Source organism: Miniopterus natalensis, chromosome 4 (assembly GCF_054644295.1).
Source record: "Miniopterus natalensis isolate mMinNat1 chromosome 4, mMinNat1.hap1, whole genome shotgun sequence".
Taxonomy (NCBI): domain Eukaryota; kingdom Metazoa; phylum Chordata; class Mammalia; order Chiroptera; family Miniopteridae; genus Miniopterus; species Miniopterus natalensis.
This window is the reverse complement of record NC_142084.1, coordinates 30466203-30484675: the sequence shown is the minus strand read 5'-3', so window position 1 is coordinate 30484675 and position 18473 is coordinate 30466203. Positions and strand designations below refer to the sequence as shown.

At 36.3% G+C, this 18473-nt stretch overlaps 1 protein-coding gene and 1 non-coding gene across 2 annotated transcripts in view; one reads left to right on the top strand and one right to left on the bottom strand.

Moving 5' to 3' along the window:
* The window catches only part of LARP1B (La ribonucleoprotein 1B), a 79108-nt gene that overhangs the window by 22943 nt on the left and 37692 nt on the right, over nucleotides 1-18473 (bottom strand). The gene's annotated exons all lie outside the window — the stretch shown is intronic.
* Nucleotides 3253-3385, top strand: LOC148093246 (small nucleolar RNA SNORA42/SNORA80 family). Its single transcript, XR_015714458.1, has one exon. It is a non-coding gene; the product is annotated as a small nucleolar RNA SNORA42/SNORA80 family (small nucleolar RNA).

Sequence of the window (18473 nt, the reverse complement as noted above, 5' to 3'; positions counted from 1 at the left end):
CTTAAAATAGGGATTAATTGCAATAGAATAAAAAAGATGTTCTAATAAAGAATCTAGCATTCTACTTAATAACAATTAATATTCACAGTCTAAAGAAGCATAGAGAACCCTGAAATATTATGAATTTTATAATTAAAATACATTTTAAGAGCATACATTCTAATCATTAAATTTGCCGAGAATTTACACACGACTATTAGGGTATTATAGAGGTTACTAATAATCTAATATATATTCCCTACCCTTAAGAAATTTACAAGTTAGATAGAAAAAAGGAAATGTACACATAAAAACTAATATTAGGCAGTACATGAAAATATTTGGTGTAAGAATTGAGATCAGGGAGGTATCACAGAAGGGATGGGACAAAAACAGCTCTTGAATAGTGAGAATTTAGAGAAAGAGAAAGCATTCTAAATTAGGGAATGTGAGTGAAGATGAGAAGCTTAGATAAGCAATCATTTATTAGAAAGTAATCCAGTGAATGGGAGAATACCTGTAGAACCAGTGGCAGAAAGGCCTGATAAGTTGGAGAAAGCTGCTAGGCCTTTACTACCAGACCAAGAAGTTTTCTCTTTATTTTCTACCAATGGAAAACTTGTGATGAAAGATAAATCTAGATGGCCCTGGAGATTTAGTTCCCAACCCTTTTTATAGGGTTAGCAGAAAGTGGCAAAGAGGCTCAGTAGGTCTGAATTGTTAACTAAAAGGAAGAATCCCTGCCCCTGGGGCTCCTGAAGCTTCCCCTTTCTATCTATGTATTGTTACATGGACACTTAGATGTTCCCTGCTCTGAACTACATTTATGTAGAGCAGCGATTTCAACCAGTATGCCCCAGCATTTTAAAACATTCCTCAGAGGAAGATGATATAATCTATAATCTCTATAGTATAATGGCTACAGTATCCAGTAAAAATTTAAATTAATAGATGTAAAAAGAAACAGGAAAATACATCCCATAGTCAAGAAAAAAGGTAGTCAACAGAAACTATCTTTCAGATGTTTCAAACGTTGGATTTTAAGACAAGGGCTTAAAAAAAATCTTTTAAATTTTTTTTAATTGATTTTGAGGGAGGGAGGGAAAGAAATATCAATGTAAGACAGAAACAGGGAACAGCTGCCTCCTGAATGCCCCCTACCAGATATCAAGCCCACAACCTGGGCATGTGCACTGACTAGGAATCAAACCTTCAATCTTTCAGTGCACAGGAGGATACTCAACCAACTGAGCCACACTGGCCAGGGCTAAAGTTGTTATATATTTATGTTTGACAAACTAAAGACGACTATGGTCTTAATGAACAGACAGGGAATCTCAGCAGAAAAAATGAATCTACAAAAAAAAAAAAAAAAAAAGGCAACCCCAGAAATTGTAGAACTAAAAAGTTTGAACTTGGATGAGCTTAAAAGTAGAGTGTAGATGGTAGACAAAAGTTAGTGAAATCTGAAACAGATCTATAGGCATAATCCAACCTATAAAACAGAGAGGAAAAAGGTCTAAGAAAACAGAAAAAACCTCAGGGGTCTGTAAAACCATCAAATGGTGTAACTGAAGTCCTAAAATTGAATGAATGAATGAATGAATGAATGAATGAATGAATGAATGAAATTTTCCCAATTTTGAAGAAAAACATCAAGTTATTGGTCCAAAAATTTAACTATCAAATGGATAAATTCAAAGAAAATCACACTGAGACACATCATAGTTAAACTGCTGAAAATCAATGGTAAAGTGGAAAACTTGAAAGCTGTGTGGTGGGGGACACGTTACATACAAGGGAACAACAATATAAATAATGGTCGACTTCTCATTAGAAATAGTAAAGGCCAGAAGACAATGGGATATTATCTTTAAAAAGGAAAAACTGTAAGTCCAGATTCCCTATCTAGTGAAGACATCATTCAAACATCAGAGTGAAATAGGGCATTATCAGGTAAACCAAAGCTGAGATGACCTGTCGACAGCAGACCTACAGTACAAGAAACGCTAAACAATGCTGTCAGGCCGAGAGGAAATTTATATCAGATAGAAACTTAAATTATAGAAAGGAATTTAAAAGGTAATTATAAAAGGCTGGTTTTTTTTTCCTTTTTACAGTTTCCTTAGAAAACAACTATTAGTGTAAAGCAAAATAGTAACATTTTAAGATAGGATTTATAATATATGTAAGAGGATATGACAATAGCACAAAGGTAATGGAATTATATTTTTGTAATTGTAAACTACATATTTGTAAGCTAAAAAGTATTAAATGTTCAGTGAGATGTGAAAAGTAAGTTGTAGTACAATAATGGCTCTAAAGAGATTTTGAAAAGTTAAGGAGGTATACTATTAGCTATAAAGTAACCACTTTAAAAATGTTTGAAGAGGCATAAATAAGAAGTCAAAGGAGGAAATAAAATGGAGTATTATAAAATGTTTGAATAACCAAAGAGGTCACAAAAAAATTAAAACTTAAATAAGACCCAATTATACAACGTCTACAAGTAACTCTCCTTTAAAATAAAGGCACTAATAGACTGAAAATAAAGAGATGAAAGAAGGCTGGCAAGTCGACTTGAAGACAGAGCATTACAAAAGATAGACATATTTCATGATAAGAGTCAATTCATCAAGAATACATAACTATATATGTGTATATATATGTATGAATATTACATCTCATAACAGATACATATATTGCATCTAATATATATATGCATCTAAAAACTACACATTTTATAAAGCAAAACTGACAGCTCTAAGAGAATAAGTTTCAACCACAACTGATTTTAAAATCCTTTCAGTAACTGACAAAAAGTCAATTGAATAACACTATCAAACAATCTGGACTGACATCTGCAGAATATTACAACAGAAATTGCTGATTACAAATTATTTCCAAGTGTACATAAAATCTTCTACTACCATACACCACAGCCTGGGCCATAAAATAAGCTTCTTTTTTCCTGTTTTAAAAGAGGTTCATAACTAAATTTAATGGTCAATAATGGTAGTTATTTATTGCCTAGATTTTCTAGTTTGATTATCTCCATCCATCTACCTTACTCCCACCAATATCACCATTATGAATTACTTGGAGATTGTTTTACCAACAGTCAGTCATGTTCACTACCACATTCACAGCTCCCAGCATCATTTGGCACACAGCAGGCACTCAAAATATACATTAATAAATGAATCCCTCCCAAGGAGTCAGTTTATTATGTAGCTACCATATTTAAGTATGTGTGTTAAAATAAGGAACAGTGCATGGATTTGGATTTATGGCAGGCCCATCCCACTGGGTCTGTCATGGTGCCCCATGCCAGAGCAAACTGTGGCCTTGATTGCCTGGTCTCTCTGCCTATAGGCTGCAGGCACTGAAGGGGGGTTGCACAGAGGGGAAAAAAATAATTAAATAAGGAACTGACTCATGTAAAAGATTATGGCTGGAATTTAAATAGTGAGGTAAAACCTGAAATCAGGTCTCCTGATTCACTTGTCTGGTCAGGAAGAAGTCAAAACTTGCCCGGCCGGGCGTGGCTCAGCGGTTGAGCGTCGACCTAGGATCCAGGCAGTCGGGGTTCGATTCCCGGTCAGGGCACATGCCCTTGTTGCGGGCTGCAGCCGATCAATGACTCTCTCATCCGTGATGCTTCTGTCTCTCTCTCTCTCCCCCTTCCTCTCTCTGAAATCAATAAAGATATATTAAAAAAAAAAAGTCAAAACTAAACCATTTATAAAGAGAGACTACTCTGATTTGGGGGCCTTGTGTTGCCCATGAGAAGAAAATAATCTGAGGAAATCTTTCAGAGTAAGAGATTAGGAGAAAAAAATTAAAAGTTTTGCATTTTAAAATACGTAACACAGCCCGGGCTGGTGTGGCTCAGTAAGTTGGGTGGGTGTTCTGTGCAAGGAGAGGTCAAAGGTTCAATTTCTGTTTGGGGCACATGGCAGGGTTGCAGGTTCGATCCCCAGTACGTCGTGTGCAGGAGGGAGCTGATTGATGTTTCTCTCTCATCCATGTTTTCCTCTCTCCCTCTCTTTTCCTCTCTCACTAAAACCAATAAAAACATATTTAAAAAACAAAACAAAAATGTAACACAAAAGGACTAATGATGGAAATGTCTGACACTGGTACCAGGAAAGAATTCCATAGACTGAACTTTGTTGTCACAATTTCTATGTAAAGCTTGAACTGCTGCATTCTTTAAACTGGATTTCCTGGATTCCCCTCCATTTGTATCATTATTCCTGGTCCCACCTAATCATATGGCCTTTGTTCTTTCTCACACATGCCCAGTATTTTAGTTTTCAAAGGTCTTTACAACACTATGAGGTAGAGAAGACAAGAATGATCCCCACCTGAAGTTAAGAAAAGTTACTTTTTGGTCCAGAATTGCACTTATTGGAACTTGCACAAGAGCTGACTCCTGGTTAGGAATAGGTCCCAGCTTTGCCAAAACGGTTCTCGCCTGGTGTTCTTCTCTGGTGAGAAGAATCCAGTGGTGGGGTAAGGGGAAATTCAGGGTACTCTCCTCTTGCCAAGTCAGTAGGATGCCACTGTCTCTTTCTGCTACGTGATGATATAGCATCTCCTGGTGAATTTATACTCCATTTTCAGCTACATACCAAAGACTTCACAAAAATTAAAGTTCCTCTCACCACCTGGTAAGACAAGGACCTGCCTGCATTTGTAAGGGGAATGCAGCAGGAGACACTGACATGGTCGGCAAGGTGAGAGTGAATAACAGCCATCAGGTCTCCCAAGGCTCAAGGGCTCCACAAACCCCAAAACTTCGTCTGGGCCAACTCCAGTGCAGCCTTTCAACAAGTGCCTGAAGATGGTCTGGATCACCCAGCAACTGAGAATGTCCTCTCACACAACACAAAGCCAGTAAATCCAAGGAGGACTCTGGGAACTGACACTTAGACAACAGGTGATGACTTCACATAATACTCCAACAAGTACTGGACAAAAGCTGCATACTGCACAAGAGCAAATACTATGAGCCTAAAGATGAGGTTAACTGGCTGACCAATGTGATTCACAAGTGCCCAAGTTACAGATTTTTCCCCCTGAAATGCTGTGGGGGGAAAAAGCATGAGTATATTTGGGTTTCCACATCAGCAACTTGGACAGATGGTACAATGACTAAGAAACGGGTTGTAATGGTTTCTCTCCCTTGTTCTGCAAATTCAAAGAAAAATTTCTACTTAGGGGGAGATATCAGGAGAGAGAAACTTGGCAATTCCTGAGCCTCACAAGCCCAGAGGCCAGCCAGCAATATGAATGACAAGATGCAGAGGCCCATCATCTCTGGGATGGAAGTCCTATATGTAGATCCTCTGTTTAAACAAAGCTTTCCACACAGTACAAGTTTACAATACCACCCCAAGCAGACAAATAACTGGATGCAAAAAAAACAAAGACAGGCTCAGCCTACCTGGACTTTAGCCCAAGGAGCAACCACCCTGAAGCTGCGAGAAATAAATCGGCTTTGGCTTGCTGCTTCCTGTCCCACACATCTATTCATGCTAGACTATGTTTAGTATTGTTAAGAAATATGCCATACAGAAGAATGTACTAAACATACATGGGCAACAACTACTAGAAACACAACACTGTTAGCATATTAGAACCCCTGTGTATCCCACTTCCTCACCCCCAAAACCACCCCAAACCTGACTTGCAATAATTATTCCTGGTTTTTCTTTATATTACCTTCTATATAGATGTACATTTCTGAAAAATACAGTTTGTTTGATCTGCTCTTGAGCTTTATGGAATCACACTCTGCATGTAACCTTATTTAACTTCTTGTACTCAGAACTGTTTTCTAGGTTCATTAATAAAGAGGTGTACAGCCGTCATTCACTTTCACTACCATACGGTATCACATTGTTTACTATGCTACAACATATCCAGTCGATTGCTGAAGGATATTTTGATTATTTCCAATCTGTGAATTAATGAACAATTCTGTTATATATATATGTGTGTGTGTGTGTGTATATATATGTGTATATATACATATATATGTATATACATATATATATATATTTTCCCCCTGATAAACACTTCTAAGTTCCTCTAGGGCAATGCAATCAAATATAAACAATATGAAAAACACAATTCAAAATTTTCCAGTAGGTACACTAAAAAGTTTTTAAAAGGTGAAATTTTAACATTTTATTTAACCAAATATATTATTTCCATATGAAATAATTATTAAAATCATTCATATATTTTATATCATTTTTTTCTAAGTCTTCAAAATCCAATATTGTACATTACAGCATATCTCATTTTGGACTGGCTACATTTTGAGGACTCAATAACCACATATGGTTAATGGCCACCATATTTGAACAATGCAACTCTTGAGTAGGGAGGGTGAGCACAAGGTATGGTTTTACATTTTTTATTCCCACACAGATGAAGAAAGCTCTTGTTCCAAATACCCCCAAACACTTGTCTGATGTTTTAACATTGCTAATGTGGGTTTTATAAATAATTTGTATCTCCTTGATTAATAATGTTAAGCACTTTTCATGATTTCAATAATTTGGATTTCTGCTTTTGTAAAATGCTCATTTGTGTCTTATAACAAGTTTTTTACTGACTCTTATTGATTTGTACTTTATTGGTTCTTACAATACCTATCCAATCACAAATGAAAACCATCTTTTCTTCACTTTGTGGACTATGTATGTACTCTTTTTGATGTTTAATGAAAAATTACTTGTGGTAAATTTTTTTATCTTGTCCTTTAACATTATGCTTATGTCCACTTAAGAAAACTTTCCCAACTCTAAGATCATAAAGATCTTTAACTGTTATCCCTTAACAGCTTTATGATTTTGCCCTTCACTGGAACAGGTCTGAATGACTCTACAAGGCAGAGGTCTATAATTTCACTTTTTCCCCACGCAACTTTTCCAGCACCATGTATTAAAAATTAGATCTTCTCTTTGGATGGCAATACCACCTGTAATTTACCAAGTGTGCATATATGTATATAGCTGTTTCTGGATGTCCTGTTCCACTACTGCAGTCTAGCTTATGCCTTAAATTGGCTAAAACAAGTTGTCATGCCTTTATGAGTGTGATGGGTTTTTTGTTGCTTACATTTCCATATAAATTTTAGATATCAGCTTATCAAATTCCTAAAAAAAAAAAAAAATCTGTTGTAATTCTCATTGGAATTTGACTTTTGAATCAATTTGGGGAAAATTACCCTCTTTACCACATAAACTGGTATTTATCTCCCTATTTATGCCTTCACTAACACCTTTCAATGACTATAATACTCTCTTGAAAAGTGCTATATTCCAAAATAGAGACAGACTCAAAACAGAGAGCAGGCTGAATGCTGGGGGGGGGGGGGGGGGGGGCACACCATGATGACACAGGGCAGGTGGGGGGACTGAGCAAAAAAGAAAACAAAACTCATGAACATGGAGGGGTGATTGCTGGGAGGAGGAGGGAGGAAGGGGTAAAAATGGTGATAGATGAAGATTTGACTTGGGATGGTGAACACACAATACAGTGTACAGAAGATGTGTTGTAGAATTGTGCATCTGAAACCTGTACAATTTTGTTAAAGTGTCACACCAATAAATTCAATAAAATGGAAAAAACATCTGCTATATCCCTTTAAAGATCTGCCCTATGGTAGGCAGAAGTGCCCCTCAAATATGTCCACATCCCAACCCCTGTAACAGTGTTTATGTTAAATACATGGCATAAAAAACTTTGCAGATGTAAATAAGATTCCTAATAAGTGACCTTAAGATAGGGATCATACTGTGGATTATGCAGAGAACTTTCTCCAACCCCAGGCATAGGAAGTGCAGCAAAAAATGTCAGAAAGATGCAAAGAAGGGCTCCTCCACCAGTTGTTGCTGATTTAAAGACTGCAATTGGACAAAGAACACAGGTGGCCTAAAGGAGCTGAGAGGCTCCAGACAACCATCAAGAAAACAAGGACCCTCAACTCTACCAGTAGCCACAAAGAACTAAATTCTGCCAACAACATGAACTTGGAAGTGACTCTCACATAAAATCAACAGATAAGAGCCCAGGCAGGAACACCTGATTTCAGTCTTGTAAACCCAGAATATAGAAACCAGCTGAGCTTACCTGAACTACATATCTACAAAATTTAATAATAAATCTGTGTTGTTTTAAGCTGCCAAATTTGTGGGAATTTCTTATGGCAGCCATAGAGAACACATAGGTTCCTTAAGATTGTTTTACACTATTAGTAAATAAAACTTAAAAGTTACTATTTCCAACTAACAGCTGCTATAAAGAAATTTTCTGGATTTTAAAAAATTACCTAGGAAACTTACTAAGCACTCCGTAATTCCAATCACTCACCCATAAGATACTTTGGGATTTTTCTACTGACATAATCTTTTTACTTCTTCCTTTCTAGTTTTTATCCTTTTGTCTTGCTAGTCTAACAGAGCTATCCAATATATCTGATAGATTTGACAGTGATCATCTTATTCTGATTACAAAAGATTAGCTTCAACATTTCACCATTCAGAATGTCCTGTTTGTTTTGTACATGATTTTGTAGAAACCCTTCATGAGGCTAAACATATTCTTTTTTATTCCTATGTTACTAAAAAATCTCACGTATGCATGTTGACTTCATCAAATGCACCGTCTGCATTTATTAAAGTGATCATGCCCTGGCCAGTGTGGTTCAGTTAGTTGGAGAATCATCCCATACAAGGAAAGGTAATGAGTTCGATTTCTAGTCAGGGCACATGCAGGTTGTGAGGCAGGCTGTGAGTTCAATCCCTGGTTGGGGAGCCTACGGGAGGCAAACTGATGGATGTCTCTCTCTCTCCCTTCCTCTCTAAAATCAATAAAAACAATGTCCTCAGGGAAAGATTAAAAAAAAAAATTAGAGTGACCGTAACCTTTCTTCAATCTATCTGTTCATGATAATTGCATTGACTTATTTTTCTAATGTACAACTTGCATTATTGAAATGAAAACTTGATTACCTTTTTAAAAACAGTGATCTGGTTGGCTAATATTGTTCTACAATTTTTATACATAAACTACCTGTAGTACTTAGTACCAGCTCTATTCACTGGAAATATATGTGCATAATTGGAATTATTCCAGTTTTTAGAAGAACCTGCTAATAAGCCAAGTTATCGTCAAGTTTAAACATTTTTAAAAAATGGTTTAGAGAAACTTACTTTGTTTTCCATAAGTTTCTGTAAGTTACGTATTTATCGAGAAAACTTTCCTATCTAAATGTTCAAATTATTGGTCTAAAATAGCTCATGACAATTACATCCTATTTTCATTGAAGCTGTTAATACATATATTTTCCTCTTTTTTGCCCTAAATTTTAATATTTTCAAAGAATTCTTGCCCTGGCCAGGTAGCTTAATTGTTAGAGCATTGTCCCTATACACCAAGGTTGTGAGTTCCATCCCTGGGTCAGGGCACATACAATAATCAACCAATGAATGTATGAATAAGTGGAACAACAAATAGATCTTCCTTTCTCTCAAGTCAATAAATAAATAATTTTTTAAAGAATTAAGTGTTGGTATGATTATCCCCTATTGTGTTAGATATAATTAATTAAATTCTGCTCTTTATTATTTCCTTTCAAATACTTTTATGGCAGGTTATTTTCCTAATTCTTTTCCTAACTTAAGTTTCTAACTCCTAACTTCTTGGAAGCAATAACAGATTCTATTATTGTTTATAGCCTGCATTCCCTAGATTATGGAATTATGCATATACACCCACTATAATTACTTTTCATGCCTTTTGAGAGTAAATATCCCCAGCCCACAGGCATAGCCGTGTGATTTGCTTTAGCCAATGGAATGTGATCAAATGTAGGTAACATCTAAGCAGTCCTCTGGATACAGTTCTACACTTTAGCTCAGCCTCTTGTTCATCTTCTCTGCTATGTGAATGTATATATAGGGGCTGCTCTTTCAGCACAAAGCCCCCAAATGAGAAGACACGTAGAACAGAAATACACACACACTGCTGCAACAGCTAACACACAGCCGCTGTCAAACAATGTGAGAAATTTTAACTTTAACCTTTTGAGATTTAGGGGGAAATTTTTAAGCAGCAAAGGTAATATTGAGGATTCACTTATGAATTACAAGTGTTTTTTCCTATCACATTTGCATTTAAGCCTATCTCTTTAGGTGCACCTCTTAAATTCAGTTATTCCATTTAGATTTACTAATCTCCACTATGATGTCTTCTTTGGTGAGTTACTTAAAATAGATCTTTGTTTTAAAACATACAGGGTTTTATTATGTTGCTTCTAACTTTTTAAAACTTTTTTATTCTTGACACTATTATAGCTGTCCCCCATTTCCCCCCCTTGCCCACCTCTAGCCAATCATTATAAAAGGACACTAGCACTACTAATGCCTTTGTCTTTAAGTTTATTTTATAAGTCTGCTATTAACACATGTAACAATGGCTTTTTTTGGTTACTTTTTTATTTGGTGAGTAGCTCAGTTTTCTTTTATAACTTTTACTTTTAATTGGGTTAAATACATAACATAAAATTCACCATCTTAATCATCTTTAAGTGTACAGTTCTGTAATGTTAAAGTTCTTTCACTGTTGTGCAAGATACCCACAATTTTTTCATTCAGCAAAACAAATTCTATACCTATTAAACAATACTCATTTCCCCCTCCCACTATCAACGACTTTTCCTATAAATTTGACAACTTTATTACCTCATATAAGTGGAATCATACCACATGTCTTTGTGACTTATTTCATTTAGCGTGTCCTCAAAGACCACTGATGTGGCATGTGACAGATTTCCTTATATATTTTTTTCTTTTTCAGATTTCCTTATTAAGGATGAATAATATTCCATTGCATGTACACACCACGTCTTGTTTATCCATTCAGCTGATGAACATTTAGGTTATTTCCACTTTTTGACTGTTGTAAATACTGCTATGAACATGGGTTCACAAGCATCTTTTTAGTTTTTTGAGAAACTGCCATACTGTTTTCCATAGGAGCCACAGCACTTTATGTGCCTAGCAATGTACAATGGTCCCAATTTTTCTAGATTCTCTCCAGCACTGTTATTTTGGAGGGGCTGCTTTAAATTTTGGAAGTATTCACCCTAATGAGTGTGCGGTAATATCTCACTGTGATTTGGACTTACATTTCTCTAATGAGTAGTGATGTTGACCATATTTTCATGTGCTTGTTGGTCATCTGTATAACATCTTTGGAGAAATTTCTATGAGTCCTTTGCCCAGTTTTTTATTTTATTTTATTGCGTTGTTGGGCTTCTTTATACATTCAAGAATATTAACCCCTTAGCAGAGGGTATGCAAGTATCTTCTATTCCATAGGCTTCCTTTTCATTCTGTTGTGTCCATTAATACACTTACATCTTTGATTTTCATGAGTTCCAATTTGTCCACTCTTGTTTTATTACATGTGCTTTTGGTGTCATATCCTAGAAATCACTGCCAAATCAAATGTCTTGAAGCTTCACCCCTATGTTTTCTTCTAGCAGTTTTATAGCTTTAGTTCTTGGGTTTAGATCTTTAAACTTTTTTTTTTTACATGTGGTCCAACTTCAATCTTTTACCTGTGGATACCCAGTTTCCCCAATACCTTTTGTTGAGAAGCTAGTCCTTTCTCCACTGAGTGGTCTTGACACCCATGTTGAAAATCATTTGACCATTAAAAAAAAAAACAAAACCAACCAGTCTATTTCTGGGCTATTTTATTCCCTTTGTCTATGTCTGTCTTTATGCCAGGACCACACTGTTTTAATTACTGTGGTTTTGTAATATGTGTTGAAATCAGAAGTATGAGATTTCCACTTCATTCTTTTTTTTAAAGATGGTTTTTGACTCTTCAGGGTTCCCTGAGATTCCATATGAATTTCAGTACTCGTTTTCCTATTTATGCAAAAGATGCCACTGGGCCCAGCCAGCATGGCACAGTGGTTGAGTGTCAACCCATGAACCAAGAGGTCACAGCTGGATTCTTGGTCAGGGCACATGCCTGGGTTTCAGGCTCGATCCCCAGTAGGGGGTATGCAGAAGGCAGTCAGTCAATGACTTGCTCATCATGGATGTTTCTCTCCCTTCATCTAAAAAAAAAAAAAAAAAAAGCCACTGGGATTTTGATAATTCCACTGAATCAGTAGAGCATGTCGGGTAGTGCTGACTTCCAATCCATGTACAGAGAACATCTTTCCTTTTGTTTTTCTAAAAATAGCTTTATTAAGATATAATTTATATCTGGTACAACTCACCCCAGTGCACAATTCTACTGTTTTTAGTAAACAGTTTTGGAACCATCATCACAATCAATATTACATTTTATCACTCCAAAAAGAAACCCAGTACTCATTAGCAGTAGTAACTATTTCCTCCCAACCACCCACCTCCAGTACCCCCACCCAGGCAGTTCACCAATCTAATTTTGATCTGTTCTAGACATTTCACATAAGCAAAATCATACAATCTGTGTGGTACTTTGTGACTGGTTTCATTTAATGTAATGTTTTCCATGTTGTAGCATGTATCAGTAAATTCTTTTCTTTCTAGTGCCAAATACTTCACTGTATGGTTATACCACCTGCTATTTACCTACTCATCAGTTCATGAACATCTGAGCTCTTTGCACTTTTATAATGCTGCAAAAACACTGTGTACAAGTTTTATATGGACATGTTGTCATTTCTCTTGATTATATACCTAAAAGTGGAATTCCTGGGTCATGTCATAACAGTTTAACCTTCTGATAACTGCCAGACTCATTCCAAAGCAGTTGGACCATTTCACATTCTCACCAGCAGTCTATGAGGATTACTATTTCTCCCCATCTCACCAACAGCTGTGTGTATCGTTTTTACTATAGTCAACCCTTGAATGACATGGATTTGAACTGGGCAGGTCCACTTGTACCTGAATTTTCAATAAATATGCAGTCAGCTCTTTGTATACCCAGGCTTTGCATCTGTAAATTTATCCATCTGCAGATCAAAAGTAGTATTTTCAATCCACAGTTGGGAATCTATGGATGTTGGGGGCCAATTACAGGCACTGTCCTATGCCACTTTTTATACAAGGGACTTGACCATTGTAAATTTTGTATCTGGAGGGGGTCCTAGAACAAATGCCCTGCAAATACTGAGGGACTGTAGTTAAGTTTATACATGGATTTTCATCTGCACAGGGGTCAGTGCCCCTAATCCCCAGAGTCAAATGTATATTCATCCTAATAGGTATTAAGTGGTATCTCATGGAGTCACTTTGATTTTTAATCGGGTTGTCTTTTTATTGAGTTAAGAGTTCTTGACATATTATAAATACAAGTCCTTTATTAAAGATGATTTGTAAATACTTTCTCCTAACCATTTTTTTAATAGATGATTTTTAAAGCAGTTTTAGCTTCACGGCAAAATTATGCAAAGTACAAATCTGTCATATACTCTATAATCTCCCACACACATGGACTCCCCACTATCAACATCCTGCACCAAGTGTTACTTTTCTTACAATCAGTGAACCTATATTGACATACCATTATCACCAAAAGTATAAAGTTTTCATAGGTTTGTCTCTTGGTGTTATACATCCCATGTGTTTTATGTGAAATGGCACCTATTCACCATTATATATCATACAGAATATTTTCACTGCCCTAAAAATCCTGTTCCGCCTAGTCATGCTTTCCTCCCCTCAACCCCTGGCAATCACTGACCTCTTTACTGTCTCCATAGTTTTCCATTTCCAGAGTGTTGAATAGTTGGAATCATATAGTATGTAATAGCCTTTTCAGAGTGGAATCTTTCACTTAATATTCATTTAAGGTTCCTCCATGTCTTTACTGGCTTGATAGTTTATTTCTTTTTTGCAGTGCGTAATATTCCATTGCCTGGATATATCACACTTAATTTGTCCATTCACCTACTAAAGGACATCTTGGTTGCTTCCAAGATTTGGCCATTATGAATAAAGCTGCTATAAACATCCATGTGAAGGTTTCAGTGTGGACGCATCACTTTTCAGCTCCTTTGGGTAAGTACCAAGGTGGGTAACTGCTAGATCATATGACCAAGAATATGCTTAGTTTTTGTAAGAAGCTGCCAAACTGTGTTCCAAGGTGGCTCTACCATTGTGCATTCTAACCACCACTGAATGAAAGATCCTGTTGCTCCACCTCCTCCCCAAGCACTTGGTGGTGTCAGTGTTCTAGATTTTGGCCATTCTGTGTGTAGCAAAGTCTTGTTTTTGTTTTTGGGTTTTTTTTTTAAATATATCTTTATTGATTTTAGAGAGAGGAGAGAGGAGAGGGAGAGAGAGAGATAGAAACATCAATAATGAGTCATTGATTGAGCCCACAACCCGGGCATGTGCCCTGACCGGGAATCGAACCCTGCTCGCCTGGATCCTAGGTCGACGCTCAACCGCTGAGCCATGCTGGGCGGGGCGCAATGTCTTATTTTAATTTGCATTTCCCTGATGACATATGATGTGGAGTATCTTTTCATATGCATAACTGTCATCTGTCTGTTCAGGTCTTTGGCCCATTTAATAAAAAATTATTGATTTTTTTAGAGAAAGAAGAGGGGGGAGGGAGAGGGAAAGGAGTGGGGAAAAAAGGGGGGAGGGAGAAACAGCCATGTGAGAGAGAAACATCGACTGGCTGCCTCCCTTACTCGCCCGGACTGGGGAGTGAACCCCCAACCTACATGTGTGCCCTGACTAGATATTGAATCTGCAACCTTCTATGGTGTATGGGATGATGCTTCAACCAACCAAGCCACGTGGCCAAGTTGTTTTGATACTGTTGTTTTAAGAGTTCTTTGTTTATTGTGGATAACAACCTCACCAGATGTGTCTTTCTGCCATTCTGAGGCTTTTCTTCACATTCTTGACAGTGTCATTCATAGAACAGTTTTTAATTTAATGAGATCAAACATCAATTTCTTCTTTCATGGATTGTGCTTCTGATGTCTTATCTAAAGTGACTCCCCGACCCAAGATCCTATTTTCTCCGACATTATCTTCTAATAATTTTAAAATTTTGTGTATGTGATCTATTTAGGTCTGTGATCCATTTTGAGTTAATTTTTCTGAAAAATATAAGGTCTGTGTCTAGATTCATTTCTTCCCATGTGGATGTCCAGCTGTTCCACCACCTTGTTGAAAAGACTCTTTTCTCCACTGTATTGTCTTTGGTCCTTTGCCAAAGATCAGTTTACTATATTCCAGGCTCTCTATTTTGTTCTATTGACCTATTTGTTTATTCTTTCAACAATACCACACTGTCTTGACTACTATAGCGTTACAGTAACTCTTGAAGCTGGGTGGTATCAGTCCTCTGACTTCTTCAATACTGAATTGGCTATTCTGGGTCTTGTGCTTCTCCAGATAAATTTTAGAAGCAGTTGGTAGATATTCACAAAATTAATTCCTGGAACTTTGATTGGGACTGCACTGAATCTATAGATCAATTAGGGGAGAAGTGACAATATTGAGCATTCCTAAATGACATACTTCTCATTTATTTAGGAGTTCTTTGATTTTGTTCAGAGCTGTAACATTCCTTACATGAATCTTGTACTTATTTTCTTAGATTTATACCTCAGTATTTCATTTTAGGGGGTGGTACTGTAAATGGTATTGTTTTTATTGTCCTTTCACTGTCTTTGTGGTGTCCTTTAAAGTAAAAATTTAAAGTTTTGATTATATTTAACGTATATTTCTTCTTTTGTTGCTTATGCTATTGTTGTCATACAAGAAACCAGTGTCAAATACAAACTCATAAAGATGTTCTTTCATGTTTTCTTGCAAAGAGTTCTATAGTTTTTGTTCTTATATTTAGTTATTAATTTGAGTTAAATTTTGTACATGGTAAATTAGGATGTCATCTAACTTATTCTTTCGTACGTGGATATGTACTTGTCCCAAGACTGCTTTTTTCCTATTGAATGGTTTAGGCACTTTCGCTGAAAGTCAACTGACCACTGACATAGGGGTATATTTCTAGACTCTCGAATTCTCTTCCACTGATCTGTATGTCTGTCCTTATACTAGTACAAGTAGGGATTGTGTATAAATACTTCAACTTTCTTCTTTTTCAAATAGGTTTGGCTATTCTGGGTTCCTTCTTGAATTTCCAAATGAATTTCAGATCAGTTTGTCAATTTCTGCAACGATGCCAGTTAAGATATTGACAGGTTACACTGAACCTGTAGACTGATTTTGGATGGTTACTACTATATGGTATGTATTTGGAAAAAGATTGGAAAAATATGCAAATAACTTAACTTGGTTGTATTTACATATACTTCGACAATATTTATTCATGTTTTTCTACTTAAATATTTGAGTTTAATACTACCATATTATTATTTTAAATATATCTTTAATGATTTCAGAGAGAGGAAGGGACAGAGAAACATCAATGATGAGAGAGTCGTTGATCAGATGCCTCCTGCACGTGCCCTACTGGAGATTGAGCCCAAAACCCAGGCATGTGCCCTGACCAGGAATCAAACCCCAACCTCCTGGATCATAGGTCAGTGCTCAACTGCTGAGCCACATGGGCCAGGCTAATTTTATTTTTTATACAGGTATCCTTCAAACAGCAACATGAAAACTTTAAATATAATCAATGTTCTTTCCAGACTAAAAAGTTCCTTTAAATACTACCATTTACTGCTCTCATTCATAACTGTTAATGTTATATTAAATCTGTAAGAATTAGTTGTTTAATACTTAGAGATTTATTCACATATTTATCTTGCTTTGCTTTGCAGTCCTTTCTGTATCTTTGGCATCTGGAATCACTTTTATACTACCTCTGGAATTTCCTTTGATAGGTCTGCTGGCTGAAATTTCTCATATCTTACCCTTGTACTTGAAAGCTATTTTTCAAGGCATACAATTACAGGCTGATAGTGAATTTTTTCCATAGTGTATTAACACTATCATGCCATTGTTGCATTTAACTATTGCTGGTGGGAAGTCAGCAGTTAGTTAGCTGTCCAGTCATTCTATCTTTGAAAGTAACCTCCCTTTTATTCCCAGCTGCTGTATACTGATACCTCTCTTCAGTTCAGAAAAAGTCCTATTATCTCTCAAAATACTGGCTCTGCCCCATTTTCTTCCTCCTTTCCTTCTGAAACTCCAATTAGGAAAAGTTTATCACTTAATATTTCTCATTTCATGCTTGCTTTTTATCTTTCATTTTTTAAAAATAAAAAGCTTTAAACAAAACCCACTAGATGTTAAATTATACAATTTGATTTGAAATGTACCAAATAATAGCAAAAACTGTCTATAATATTTCTGAATACACAATTTCTTGTAAACTGTTTCGTGAGCTGCTCATTTTCCTTATAAAATAATTTAAGTAAATTCTTTGAGGTTTAGAATAAAGGTAAATGTCTTCAAAAAGGAACTACAGTTGCTTCTGAAGGATGCTGGGAAATTGACAGGCCACAGTCACTTTAAGTTTATGACTAGTGGTTAGTTACTTTAGTCACTCAGACAGTGAAATTGGTTTGCATGATTATAACTTCTAAGCCAATTTTTTTTCTCCCTGTTCTACTCAGCACAACTAGGAAAATATTCTTTTTAGCCCCCTAAAGGAATAGGTGAGAAGGCAAGTTAAGCTCTCACTCACTGAGGATATATTTCTTGAGGGTACAAATTTACTGGGGAAAGAAATTCTTTTGGAATTCCCAACGGTGGTTAGACCCTATGTTTATGTCTTTTACCCCGATACTTTAGGTGGCCTTTGCACAGCTGGTATCTTCAAATTCCCCTAATTCCAAAATGGTCTCCATGGCAAAACTATTCCACTTCTCTATGGTTTTATTCTGATAATAACTTACCTTGAAGATCATCGATTTTAAGGAGATGCTTTCCCATCTATTAACAGGCCATTTTAGTTGTTTACAGCAGTAATGACATGCCAGAAACAGAAAGCCTATATTCACTCTTTGGTGTAGTTCAATACAGCTTCTGTATTCAGCAAAAGTTATTTTGCAAAGTCAGAAATGATTGATCAAACTATCCTATCAATTTGGCATTTTTTCATTTATATCTATCTCAATCTATCTATTTCCTGACATATCTGATTATTCTCTCCTCTTAAAGCCAGTTTTGGCTTCCACAACACTTTCCTATACCACTCCTAAATGATCATTCCTCAGGGCTCAGATCCCGGTATTCTCATTTCTATTTTTCCTCTGCCACCAATTTACCTGAAATTATCAACATCCATCTACTCAACTACTTTAATAGCCTCCTAATTGGATTTCTTCTGCTACTGTTGTCCCCATCTAATTCATTCTCCACCATACTAACCACAGTGATCCTTTAAAAATAAGATTGTGTCCTGCTGCCTCTGTAAAAGCCTTCAAAGTACCGATATAAACTTTCCATTAAAATCTGAAACCTACATGGCCA